This window comes from Sarcophilus harrisii, chromosome 5 (genome assembly GCF_902635505.1).
Source record: "Sarcophilus harrisii chromosome 5, mSarHar1.11, whole genome shotgun sequence".
Classification (NCBI taxonomy): domain Eukaryota; kingdom Metazoa; phylum Chordata; class Mammalia; order Dasyuromorphia; family Dasyuridae; genus Sarcophilus; species Sarcophilus harrisii.
This window is the reverse complement of record NC_045430.1, coordinates 152,085,422-152,100,049: the sequence shown is the minus strand read 5'-3', so window position 1 is coordinate 152,100,049 and position 14,628 is coordinate 152,085,422.

Sequence of the window (14,628 nt, the reverse complement as noted above, 5' to 3'; positions counted from 1 at the left end):
TTTTGGCACATACAGATCCCTTTCCCTTCTTTAGTATCTCCTTGGGGTATAAGCCCAATAGAAACACTGCTGGATCGAAGGGTATGCACAGTTTGATAACTTTTTGGGCATAATTCCAGATTGCTCTCCAGAATGGTTGGATTCGTTCACAGCTCCACCAACAATGTATCTGTGTCCCAGTAGAAAGTATAGATTCAAATCTAACTTCTCCTACTTCTTACCTATGTAACCATGGGCAAATTATTTCACATTTTGCACCCTCGATTTCCTTATATGTAAAAGTCTCTTCCAGCTTTAGCATCATATTACAAAAGAGAGATATCCATATGAAATCTGTTACTGGTGTTTTGGATCAGGCTTGTTTGAGACCAACCCAGGGGTTCAGGTTTGGCAATGGTTGATGTTTGGCTTCATAATGAAATGAGATACTTCTAAATCATATAACATTGAACAGGAGTTTATTTAACAATCTCATGAAAGGAAATTAAGCAAGAATATAGCATCAATTCAGATGCATGAAGCTCCCCTTGTTTTAATAAGGAACTAACCTTAATAGAAACAGTTTGTGCCTGAAGTGATTTTATTTGTGAATTGAAAATCTTTATATACCCAAGTAAGTCTATGAAGCTTCCTCCAAATACAGCATATAGAACAAATGGAGGCCAGTCTCAAACATTTGCATTTGGAAAATCAATTTGGGAATTGCAAAGAGCAGTGGAGTCAGAGTTAAAATAACTAGCTTCAAATTTTCATTCCTCCACTAGTTTTCAATGTAACTTTAATTAAATTGCTTCAGATCTCTGAGCCTTATGGGTAAAATGCTGATAATATTTTCACTATATACTTCAAAGATTGTTGTAAAAGCCAATTGAGATAATATATAAAGCACTTTTTAACTATGAAAACATAAGTGATGGTAATGCCAATGGTAATTAATAATTGCTTGTATTTTTCTGATATACAAAATCAGTACATTTTAAAGTACAGTTTAGGAGGTAGGGTTTTTCAGGGAACAAACTTTAGTGTAAAGGCTGACAAGACGTTTCAGGATTGATTTCCAACTTTGCCATCTACCTGATCCACCTAACTCTCCCCTATGGCTCCAAGAAGTTGTAGCCACATCCCAACAAAACATTTTGGCAGACAACCTAAATCAGGGTAAGGGTAACTAAGAAATCTCAAACCTATTGATGAGTTGGGGTGCTGTCTACCCCAAGCATGTGAAGATTTCCCCTGGTGGAATAGGTAAATGAGAATAACTTGTTCAAACGGCCATGAAGGCAGCTGAAGTAAGTGCTGTGGAGTGCTCAGAGCTTAGTTGTACATCAAAGACACCAAGGTCATCCACTTTATCTCAAGCCATCACCAGTCATCTGGACTCTGTCCTGCCATTAAACTGTGAAGATCCTGGTACTCTGCAACTTTGTCCAACTCTGCCTCATTTAATTCCAATTTATGCACAAATCAAAAGACATCATCCATATCATCTTTATATCTCAAAGTCCTGTGAAGAAAAGTGAGTGAGGAAGCAGCATGTGTAGAGCAATATTTTGAACCACTGGGAGTTATAGTCACAACTTTGCACACAGGCAGCCCAGGCCATCAGGTCATCTTACTAGAAGCAGCAGTGGGATTTAGCAGCCCTCTGGGTCCTGAGCAGCCTTTTGCTCATCTCCTGGTGTGAGGAAGGGATAGAAAAGGTGCCCTAAAAATTGTCTGCTTACCCAACCCCGACCTATTTACTGTGACAGGTGGGGATTCCACCCTGTGGTCAAAACACAAAAACTTTTGTAAAGATGATTCCACTCACTATTGGTACATGGAATGTGTGCACACTTACAGATATTACAAAATCTAGTAGACCTGAAAGATAACAGTTCTTGTTGTGATAGAATTCAACAGATATCAAATGGCAGTTCTGAGTGAAACAAGACTGGCAAAAACTCACCAAAGCTTGGAGTGGCCACAGTGAAAGGGAGCACCATGAAGCTGGTACAGATTTTGCGATCAAAACTAATCTATTCAGCAAGCTTATTTGTCTATCAAAAGGAGCTAATGAAAGGCTTGTGACAATGTGATTGCCATTTGCAGGAAAATGCCATACCACTATCATAAATGTCTATGCTCCTACCATGATGAACTCTGATGAGGTCAAAGAAAAATGTTATGAAAAACTGGAGACCTTCATAAACAGTGTGCCAATAGAGGAAAAACTTATAATTCTGGGTGATTTTAATACTCTGACTACCAGACATAGTAGGGTGTCCTTGGGAGGAATAGAGTTTGAAAAAGCAAAGGCAGTGGTCACTTAATATTGAAGATTTGTGCATCTTGTGACTTTCTCAACACTAATAGTCTTCTGTTTACCTAAACACAATAAAGCATCATGAATGCAGGTTTGCAGCAAACATTGGCATTTAATAGACTATGTGATGGTAAGAAGACAGAGGATGTAAGAGTGATGAAGGCATTGTGTATAATTGTGTGCTGGACAGACCATAGACTAATCCTCTCTCACAGAAGACAATGTCAATATATTAGAGAGCCTCTCTGAACAGGAACATTCATTGCTAGTTTGGAGGAAAATTTGAGCCAATACATGGTTGGCAACAGTGGAGCAGAAAAGAATTGGGCAACCAAAATGATGGAGAAATTTAGAAGCTGCTAAATAAAAAACAAAAACTCCACAAAGTTTAAAACCAGGATAGTTTGAAAATAAAGTACAAGTGAAGCTTAAAGAGATGTAGGATTCTTCGTTCAGTAAGAAGGCAGCTGATATTCAGTTTTATGCTGATAGTAATGTTCCAAAGATGTCTTGTAAACTATTTATGGGTCAAAGATAGATGGTGCATTCCAACTACTCAGTGCTGATAGAACCACATTGGTTAGTGATAAGAGCATGATCCTGGAGAGGTAGGCTGAATACTTCCATAGTATTCTCAGCAGACTGTCATCAATCAATTTTGAAGCCAATTACTTTTTCTAAGGTTGAAGTCACTTCCTCTTTAACTAAATTTCTAAGTGAAGAAGAGGTTTTGAATGGCATTAGGCTCCTCTCTTGTGGCAAAATGCCTAGTGCTGATTCTATTCCAGCTGAGATTTACAAGATGAATGGTCCATTGCTCATACAAAAGCTGACTGAAATTTTCCAACTTATATGGCAAAAAGCGAGTTCAAGGATAGTTCCATTATCCATCTCTATAAAGGTAAAGGAAATAGATTGTCCTGAGACAATCAAGGGGATAAAGGGAGGATATCTCTCTTAATCATTATTAGTAAGATTCTTACCTGAGTTTTCCTTAATATTCTAACATTTCACATGAAAGGTAGTCATTTACTTGAGGGCCAGTGTGGCTTCAGAAAGGATTGAAGAACAATCAATATAGTATTTGTTGCCGAACAACTCCAAGAGAAATGCCAGGAGCAGTACAGAGGTCTGTACATAATGTTTGTCAATCTAACCAAAGCCTTTGATACAGTCAATTGAGAGGGCTTGTGGAACATTATGTCAAAATTTGCTTGCCCAGAGAAGTTTATCAGTATTGTATATCAGTTTCATGATGGCAGGCTTGCCCAAGTTCTGGATAATGGACTATACTCTTGTGCTTTCCCACTCACCAGTTGAGTGAAACAGAGGTGTATGTTCGTTCCCAGGCTTTTTAGCATGATATTTTCAGCCATATTGTCAAACACCTTCAATGATGTCAGCTACCATGCTGTTGCTAAATTATTTAACTTGAAAAGGCTAGATTGTAGTGGAAGGAGTATTGGTACATGATTTTTTTTGTTCACAGTGGATTAGGTACTCAAATCTGACACAACAAAATATGGATCAATTCTCTACTGCTTGTGCTAATTTTGGTCTAACAATCACCATCAAGAAAACATAGATACTTCACCAACCAGCATCACATTATCCATATGTAGAACTATCAGTTACAGGAAAATGGAGTTTTGAATACTGTGGATAAGTTCACTTACCTCTCAGCAATACATTTTCTAGAGATGTCCATATTGATAATGAGCTTGATACATGTATTGCCAGAGCTAGCTCAGTGTTTGGGAAGCTCTGAAGGGAAGTGTGGGAAAAAAGAGATCTTAGACCACCAAACTGGAAGTTTACAGAGCTGTTGTGCTGACATCACTAATGTGAAACCTGGATATGACAGTGCCACGCCAGGAAACTAAATGCTTCCATGCAAATTATCTTAGGAAGATTCTGAAGATCATCTGGCAGGAAAGGTGTGCACTGAGGGTCTTTCTCAAATTAAACTGCCAAGCATAGCACAATTCCAATGGGCTAACCATGTTGTTTGAATGCCAAATATACACTATACAACTATTTTGAACAACTATTCTATGGAGAACTCACACAAGGCAAGTACTCACATGGTAGTCAGAAATAAGCAATACAAAGACACTGTCAAGATCTCTCTTAAGAACTTTGGAATTAATTACATAAAATGGGAGACACTGGCATAGGACCACCCAGAATGTTATGCCCTCATCAGGGAGAATCTGTGTTCTATGAGCAGAACAGAATTGAAGTAGCTCAGAAGAAATGCAAGATGCACATATTTAGAGAATTCACCCCAAATATTGACTTGGACTGTGATAGTCTTCCACTTTCTTGTTGGTCTGATCAGTCATTGTCACATACACTGTAACTTGACTCTAACATAATGACATCATTTTGGTCCTCTGAGAACAAAGAACAACAAATCAACCAACCCACATTTTTAAGTTCTTTTAAGCCATACAAACACATCACAATTAAGTATACAGTAAAGATACTGACTCACTGTGTAGTTTCCTTCTGATCTAGGTTTCCACAAAAGTTGGCAACAAATTTTTCATAGAGCAAAGTATCTAAGCAACTCCCAAATACAACATTTCTAAGCATGCTAAATTGGAGCATGATACAGTGAAAGGCAAGGCTAGATTTGGAGTCATGAGACCTAAGTTCAGATCTCAACTCTTCTGCTTGCTATAGGTATAATATTGGGCAAATCATCAAACCTCCTTGAACTTCAGTTTTTTTCAACTGCAAAATCAAGGAGACTTATTAGATGCCCTTTAAGGTTCTCCCAGCTCCAAATCTATGATCTTATGGGAAAAAAATCCAATCAGTTAAAAATTAAAAATTAATGCAGATTTAGAGGGGAAAATAATGTCAAAGAAGTGACTATAAAATGGGGAAACTTTAAAAGAGCAAAAATAGTGATAACCTCTGTGCTATTATTACATATTAATTAATGGGAAGAGTATTAGATTTGAAGTCAATTAACAAGCTTAACAAAAACTGCAGTGAAGAAGGCATAATTATCTTCATGATTTCAAGTCAGATCTTAGACATTTACCAGCTATGTAATCCTGGACAAGTCACATCACCCTGTTTGCTTCAGTTTCCTCATCTGTAAAATAAGCTGCAGAAGAAAATGGCAAATTACTCCAGAATCTTTACCAAGAAAACCTCAAATGGGGTCATGAACAGTCAAACATAACTGAAATGACTGAACAACAGCAAACATTTATTGAGTGCATACTTTGTGGTAAGTGTTGGAGATACAAAGGCAAAAATTAAAATAATTAGAGGCCCTTTATTCTGTGGAGACATAAATATATCTATTTATATAGATAAATAAGTACATATAAAATATTCAAAGAATCCAGATTTACATTGTTGTTGAGCAACTCATTTAATCTTTCAGAGCCTTGATTTCACCTATAATTTGGGATGATCCCCATAGTACTCCTTCACAGGATTGTGTTGAGTAAAGGATTTTGAATCTTAAAATACTGTATAACTCTCAGTTTTCATTTTCCTTACTCAAATTGTGATATGAAGGATAACGTATTAAGCTGGTTCATTAGTACATATATATTGTACAAGCCTTGAAGAGGGCAATCAACTTGAACTTAGATTAAATAAGAGGAGAGAGGATTGAGTTTCATTTAGTTGTTCAATGTTTTTAGCGTTCCAAAATTGCCCCTTCAAACTATCACAAGAGCTCATCTTTTTATCAGCTGTTGTCTTCTAGTAATGTTAAGTGGTTATGAATGATGGAACATCACAAGCTAAGAGAAATGAAAATTGTAGATGATGCAAAGGAAAGAAGAGAGACTCAAGACTTAGTAGTTAGCATATTACCAATGATGATTTGCCTGAAAAAAAATAGTATCAAATACCACATAGGATATGTGAGATATAAACAAACAGAAAAATGGACTAAGCATTGACTAGAGGAATAACAGATAAACGATTCAATTTGTTGATTGATATTCATGAAATATCCAAATACTTAGAAGAAGACTGCCACAATGTTATACAAATTCTCTTGGAAGATTTATGGAAGAACTTGGAAAAGAATTATGAGACCAAAAGATGTGGTTATGTTGTGATCTGCACCAGTTAAGGGAGAGATCATATGAGTGAAATGAAAGATCTGTAAAAATATTATTAGTCCTACAAATTTTTGCTCTGATACTGGGAGAAAGCTCAAGTTTCCTACAGTTATAGGAACTCAAGGGTGAGAGAGACATTAGAGACCACCTTTATTATGTAGAGAAGGGAAGGGAAGGAAAGGTCACATTGCTAGTTAGTAACATCCAGGATGAGGCCCCAAATTTCCTGACAACCAGAGCTCTGAACATTGTACCATGTTGCCTCAAGTAGAAAAAACAAATGTTTTTGTTTAACATTTATGTCTTGCTTAAACACAGCTGCAGCACTTTTTAAAAATGACTAAACTATTCCTTCCATAAACTGGTCTGTTTTATAAGCTAAATATTTTTGACTCATTGTTAGTAAACTTTTTACAGAAAATCACTGGGTACTTTGAGTTAGTTGTACATTTAACCTGAGTACAAGTTTTCTCTTGGGATGCTTACAAAGTAGAGAATAAAAACCTTCACAGTGTCACTAATCTGTGTGTGTGTGTGTGTGTGTGTGTGTGTGTGTGTGTGTGTGTGTGTAAAATCTACCTCAGGGTATGTGTTGATAAACCATTCACTCTCAAGTAGGCTCACAGTATAGTCTTAATTTCCCAGAGATATTCAAACTCTCTAAGGGTCTTGTGGGACATCCTGTTGAGGGGAAATTCTCTTCCCCTACTTATCACTTCAATTTCCACCCAATACATTTTCTATCAATATAACTAGCCATTAACTAGTAATGACACTTTAAAGATCTTTAATATGCCCATTTTTGTAACTATAAAGGAAAATAAATATAGATATTAACAGTTTAAAACATAAATCCATAAATAATAAAATATAGCATAATACACATATAAACCCAGCTCATACACACCTATCAATACAATGAATATCTATGATGAGGAGAAAAGAAAACATTTTACTTGGGATAATTCACAAAACTAGAGTTCAGGTCAATATTATAAGTTTATTCAACAATAAGTGTATCAGATAACTGCTTCTGACTACTAATCCTCATTTCTTTGCAACTAGAGAAATTATCTTCTGAGATTAACTAGAATATATCATTTACAAAGCACTTTCAATTAATCATCTTTTAAAGGATATTTAGAAAGTATTAGCTCTTAATGTAAACAGCAATTTTCTTTAAGCCAAACTACTACAGAGCTTATCAAACCTGCTACCTCTAGGCTATACAAATCAGACCAGCCAATTATTCACTGAACTGGACACTGCATTGTCCAATTAGAATAAAGCTCACAGCAATAAGGTTGACTATACTGACTATTAAAGATAGTTTACTATAATATCAAACCAGATGTAAAGCTACCTGCTCATACCTGCTTTTTCTCCTCAGGTCAGAGGCAGCAATTCTTTTTTTTTTTTTTTTTTTTTTTTTTTTTAAGTTTCCTCTATTTCCAGTTCTCATTTGCACTGATGATGGGCACTTGTCACTGAAACTCTTGCCCAAGAAAGTCAATTTTTTTGTCTGATCAATAAGGAATCCTACTCGAAGCCTTCTATCTAGAAGTCAACTGCTTCTGACACAGTTTTCAGAGTAGCTTTTCAGTCCAACCCCTTCCTATGTCTTCAGTGCTTAAATAAGAGCTTCCTGCTTCTTAGTGATTTAGCTTTCACTTAAAAAGTGACAATTTCCCAGATTTCCCCTACAACATAAATGGTCTTCTTAATCATACTTCATTTTCCAATTGTTTATAGATTTATTATTTTTAAATTATCCTCTTTATAATAGATACATGAATATAGAACCAAAACAATTTGCTTTTGTATGCCAAAAAGCCTTGCAGCTTTGATATCTTCAATGTAATCATTTATCTCTTCGGAGCTCTTGAAATTTTGGGTTTTTTACATTCATATTTGTCTATTTTTTTTTTCATTATAACCCTTGACTCAAAGAGTCAATTACATAAGACTATCCTCAAGTGGAGATTGATTGCATAGTGCTCCACACTTGTGTGAGGAGTAAAGTTGGTGAGAGCTAGAGAGGAGAGAGACGGTTGACTTCTAATTTCCAGTTTAAAGAAAGAAGACATCTTCCATCTCTCTTCAAATCACTGAAGGGAGAAAAATACTTGGAAGAAATTAATATGTAGAGGAGCCAGCACCTCCATTACTTCTCTATTCCTACCTTGTTACATTAGAGACTTCAGAGAATTTTCATTTGGTGAGATCTGACATACTTTCTTGATTGAACTGAGCAACCCAAGTTCCAGTGAGAGATCAATATATAGTGTGATATATATTCTTCTATGCATATTTTCTCTGATTCTTGTTTTACTATTGATTTAGATAAATGGGTTTATTTGCTATTTGCATTGTGTGTTCATTGTAGAACTGGCATTCAGTGAGGAGGGAATCAAGTTTTGGATACATAGCTTGAGACACAGTTTCCCTTTTAAGGGGCAGTGATCAGGATACAGATTGAAGATAAAAAATTATTTCCTCTAGAATAACAATATTTAAGAGAACAAAGAACAAGGTGAGGAAACTCACATATTGGGCCCAGAAAATGGATTGCTAGAAAATCCATTTGGAACTATCTATATAAAATAGTACCTTTTGTTGAATTTTTTCTTTTCTTCCAAACTAATTATTTTTTAGTTCAAGGAGGAATCCTAGTTTTTAGTATTTGAAAATTTGGTTATTAAACTTGTATTCATCCCTTTCAAATTTTATGTAATTTGAGTCTGTCCTCTCTTTGGATTTTTCTTTCTTCAAAGAAGAATCAAGTTAAATCTGGAAAGAGGTCTGACATCTGGAACAAATTCAGGTGAGTAGTGAGAGTATGGGAGAGATCCTAGAGTATGACTATTCCCAAGTATGGTGAAGGTAGGCTGAAAGTGAAAAAGACTTATTTACTATAACAAAATTCCCAGTGATAAAAATCCCTCTACCAATAGACTCTACTGTCTCAGAATTACTTAAGATGCTGGGAGAGTAAGGCTCTCAGTAAAAGATTCACTTGAGATTTGTCTCATTTGTATTTGTCAGAATAGGAACTTGAATCTTAGTATCCCTGAGAATTGAACCAATTCTCTTTTTGAGGAATACCTTTTAAGAATAAATGTAAGCTATTCTATTGTTGGTAAAACTGAATTACTCTAACCACTAGAAAGCAATTTAGAATTATGTTAAAAATCAATGAAAACTGCCTATATTCTAATTCCCCTTATTTGCAGAACTGGGGCATGAAATATTGACAATATTATCAGATCCGGTTGATGTGTTGATAGGTTTTGGTGAACTGCTTTCTCGCTCTTTTCTTTACTAGAAATAGTTTGCTGGGAAACCATTTCTTATAAGAGATGTTTTGAGGGAAGAGACAAGGATATATTCAGAAATAAATGTGATGTAAAAATAAAAGATAGCAATAATTTTTTAAAAGAATACATATAGACAAATATGCTGAAATAGTTCTTATGTACTAGAATTAAGTTCTTTTGACTCCCCTCCCCCAGACTTCAAAACAGCTTTGTCTTTTCCCTCAACCTCTCAACCTTTTATTCTGTCTCTAAAGAATCAATTTTCTTCTTCCTTCCCAAGGCTAACCCATCTACCTGTTACCTTGATTCTATGCCTCATGCCTCCTTCAGGACTTTGCTCCATCAATCATATCCTCCGTTTTATGTATCTTTAACCCAACCCACTCTACTATCACCTCCTTTGTTTATAAATAGACTCAGGTTTTCCCTCTTCTAAAACAAACAATCAAAAAACATGATGCTGATAGGCCCCTATCCCTTCCCACTTCCCCCACTCCCATTATTATCCTTGAGATCATTAACTTTTTGTTCTTCCAAATGAATCTCCTTTTTTTTTCTGGGACAGCTTTGTAGTATAGTGGATAGAATAATTCTGGGCCTAAATCAGGAAGATTCATCTGCTAAGTGATGCTGGGAAGTCACTTAATCCTGATTGCCTCAGTTTCCTCTTCTGTGAAAATAAGTTGTAGGGGAAAAAAAATGTCAAGTCACTCCAGATTCTTTACAAAGAAAATCTCAAATGGGGCCACAAAGAATCAGACATAACTTAAATGACTGAACAACAACAAAGTTTGTTTTTTTTTAGTTCAAAATAGGTTTTTGGTTGTTTAATTGGTATGGCACTGAATAGATAAATGAAACCTCTCCTTGTGGAAAGACATAGTTTTGATACTTTCTTGAGAGACCCAGCTCTTTTCTTCATCTAGATACTTATCTGAGAGATCTAACTCTTTTCTTCATCTAAATTAGAGATTCTTAACCTTTTTGTTATTATTCTCAGAATAATGCTTTTAAATGCATAAAGTAAATTATATAAGCTCACAAAGGAAACAGTTATATCAAAAAAGTTATCAGCATATTTTTTTAAAATAAGGCCACAGACTCAGGGTTAAGACCTCTGATCTGTAGAATGAGGGAGTTGGTTTGATGGTCTCTGAGGTCCTTCTCAATTAGGATTCTAAAGTTAAAACTGGCAAGAATGCAGATACCTGAGGGAAACCAAGTTGAGAGAGGTGGTAGGTGGGAGATTGCCAAGGGATATCCTAAGATTGGCTGTTAGATAATGAAATTGTTTAGCCAGAATGACCTATGAAATGGTACCTTTGAATTAAATGAAAATATATTTGGTTACACAGGAAGATACTACAACATCAGAAATGAGTACTTTAAAAAAAATGATGGTTTGGTCTCAAGCAACCATATGCTATGTCTTTATATTGACAATCCAACAGCTGTCCAGATTTCTCATCAAATTTTATCCTTTGAAGTGAATTTTTTAATTTGGCTCAAACCTCTATCTTGACTCTCAGCTTGTTGATCCAATTAAAGGTATCAAATTTCTGTGAATGTTCCAGGCAGGATTAGAGATGGAAATTTAGCTGAGCCACTGGGTCTAACAACCAAACCAGTATGTAAAAGAGAATTCAAAAGTTTCCATACCATGAAATTTTTTAAAATTAGCTTTTATAGCTGATGGTCTTGTGCAAGGAAGTGCTGTGTAAACATTCCATGCCTAAAAGAAACATTTTGTGACCCATAGAGCACTCTGCTTTAGGTCTGGGTTGTCCCAATTTTCAGGAGCACTTAACTCTAGGCAAACTGGGGAAAAGGGCTAATGGAAAAGATCAAATGTTCAAGGTAAGAGCACAATTGTTCCCATTGTGAAAATGTTAGTGTCTAAAATTTCTCTTCATTAAAGGTAGAAATGTGATGTGCTTAAATATGGCAGTTATACATTAACTACTACTTCCATTCTTCAACATAGAAGCAGCACAAAAAAAGTATTTTTATAAATGATTAGACACTGAACAGAGAGCAATATGTAAACTGGGTTGATTTTTCTCCTTAAAAAACATAGTTTTCTTTCAACCCAGTTCAGGGTCAGTTGTGTTTTTCTTGGATCACTTAAAGGAATTAAGCTGTTTACATGAACCAATTTCTCTTTATCTAAGAAAAAAAAAGGCATTCAGCTTTCAACTTTGGACACAGCCTATGGTTTGTTTGTTTTTTATTGGAACCCTAGCAATAAAAAGTGACCCATATAAATGAAACTGTGCTTTAGTAAATAGTACACAGCATTACATTAGAATGTAGAGCAATAGAATCAGAAAAACGAGTTCAAATCTTTCTTCTGGTACTTATTAACTATCTCACCATGAGCAAGTTATCTATTCTTTTGAAGCCTTAAAAAATTCTCTAAATTGACTTGAATTTAAGTTTCAGACAATTACAATCTGCTTTGCATTGAAACATGTAGAAGACAGTCCTGGATACCCAATGAACTTAGCATTGTACTGAATACTACCAAAGCCCAAATACCAAGAAAGATAAAGACTCAAGGCTTTGAGCGGAGATATAAAGATCACATTGACCCAATGACTGAAGGCTGTACCTGTATAACCTATCTACCTTGGCCTCCTCCAGGCAAGAATTGTTGAGAAAAATAATGTCAGAGAAAAGCTGGTGGCTAACAATCAGTTTTCTGAAATCAAAGTTGAATGACAAAAACACATTTAAAACAATTAACCTCTATGTAAGACCAATCTAAGGATATATCTTTAGAATTCCAAAATGATAGATTGATATCATTGATAGATTTTGAAAGTATCTTAACAAAAACCAACATGACATTAATCAGGCATAGAGCCCATCATCCTAAAACAACACTAAAAAGATGAACACTTCCTCACCAAAAAAGAGGACTGATAAATATTCTTGGAGCACACAACAGGTGAGTCAGAAACCTATAGGAATATTTTTGGATTAAGCAGATATCATCAAACAATAGTAAATGCTAATAACATGGAAATGTCACTGGATTTGCTGAATGCAAATGAAAGACATTTGCCTCTGCACTGGAGCATAGGCAACAATTAAGATCCTTGAGTGGAATGAAAAGGCTCTGCCTACATGGGTTATGTTTATGTGATCTCACTCAACAACATGTTGATGACAAAGTACTGGACAAATGCCTGAATAATGGCCCATATGTTTATTGAAACAGGAGAATTTATTATGGCAATTCAGAACCAGATCACTGCCACTAGAAGTTATGGAAGAGTACTTTTAAGGAGCCTGGATTTGGTGATCAAGATAAATTATGCAAGGAAATGGTGCAACATATACACATTGTTCTAGATTGTAAAAGTTTAGCACCTATTGAAAACCTAGCAAAGCATGACCTGGTAGCTAAAATTATATATCAGAAATTTGTATTTTTAATGGATTGAAAAATAACAAATCCTAATATTGCAAATATAGACATTAAAACATCCTCAAGAACTTGACAAATAAACTCTATTGGAACTGGACCATTATTACCAAATGAACTCTTGCTCATAATCACCTACATATAATAACATCAATTCATACAAAGTTAAATCCATGCTAATAGATGTTTCCATCCCAAATACTCACAATGGCCAAGCTACATAGATTGAGAAGTTTTCAAAGAATGAAGAGCAAGCCAAGGAGATAAGACTAATGAGGATGTAATGTGTAATGAAGATGTGGTTTGTATCATTTTTGTTGTACCCTCTCCTTACTAGAGTCATCCTAAATCTGGATGTTCTCTGCCTACAAAGGATCCTAACACATCTATTCAACCATAAGTAGCAGTTATTTTATCTACCAAAGTAACTGGACATAGGATATAAAATATATAAGAATATATAGATTTGCAAATTTAGAGACATCTCCACTCCAAATGTTCATAGGGATTATTTGTGCTCATCCTGTGGTAGAGTCTTCAGAGCTTATATGATCTAATCAGCCACAATCAGACACAGTGCATCTTGACCCTGACATGGTGATACCAATAAGATCTTCTTCAAGCCTAAAAGACATCAATCATATAAGTATAATATCAGGAGAGCATCTTTTACCAGGACTATTTGTATTTACAACCCATCTAAAAAGCTAAGAAAAAAAATAATAATATTAATAATGATTGTGATAATTTCTATCTGAGTTCCATGGATTAAGATAAGAATGAAACAATAGCAGTAACAAAAACAAACCCTTCAAAAATCTAATCTAAAATTCAATATATAAGAGAGAAGCAACTGTAAAAATAGAAAAATGACAACCAAGGTACTGTGCAGTGAAGACTTGATATACCCTGTGATCACTTCAGTAGCTAAGGAGGCTAATTAATGATATATCTACATTTTAGCACTATGTAATTGAATTTTAAAGCAAAGATTCAGATTCAGTTAACACTGCTATCGACAGAGGTAATCACAGTGTGCCAGATATCTATCCTTCACAACAGAAGTATAATCAGAACCTTAATTAGAATTCATTAGTTAATGTCATTGTTCTTCTTTGTTCCCAAGTATTTTTTCATGCATCCATTTATCCATTGATTCAGTATTTATCAAGTACCTTTTATGTGTTAGGCATTATGCTAAGTTCTGGTCTAAATATAGGTGAATATGTGTGTGACAGATCGCACACTCAAAGAACTTAATGATACAATACAGATTAAGAGAGTAAGACTTGTACACAAATGTTAGAAGAACTAGCCAAGTCTAGCTTTATGAGTACAAGGACTCAGCTTGACCACTAAAACATAAGAGAAAATGGTATGTGGAAATAAAAGAATATATTGTTACAAATGGTAAGTGAAATGATAATAGAGAGTGAGAACCAGACTCTGAATCTATAGAGAAAGAGAGAGTGGATT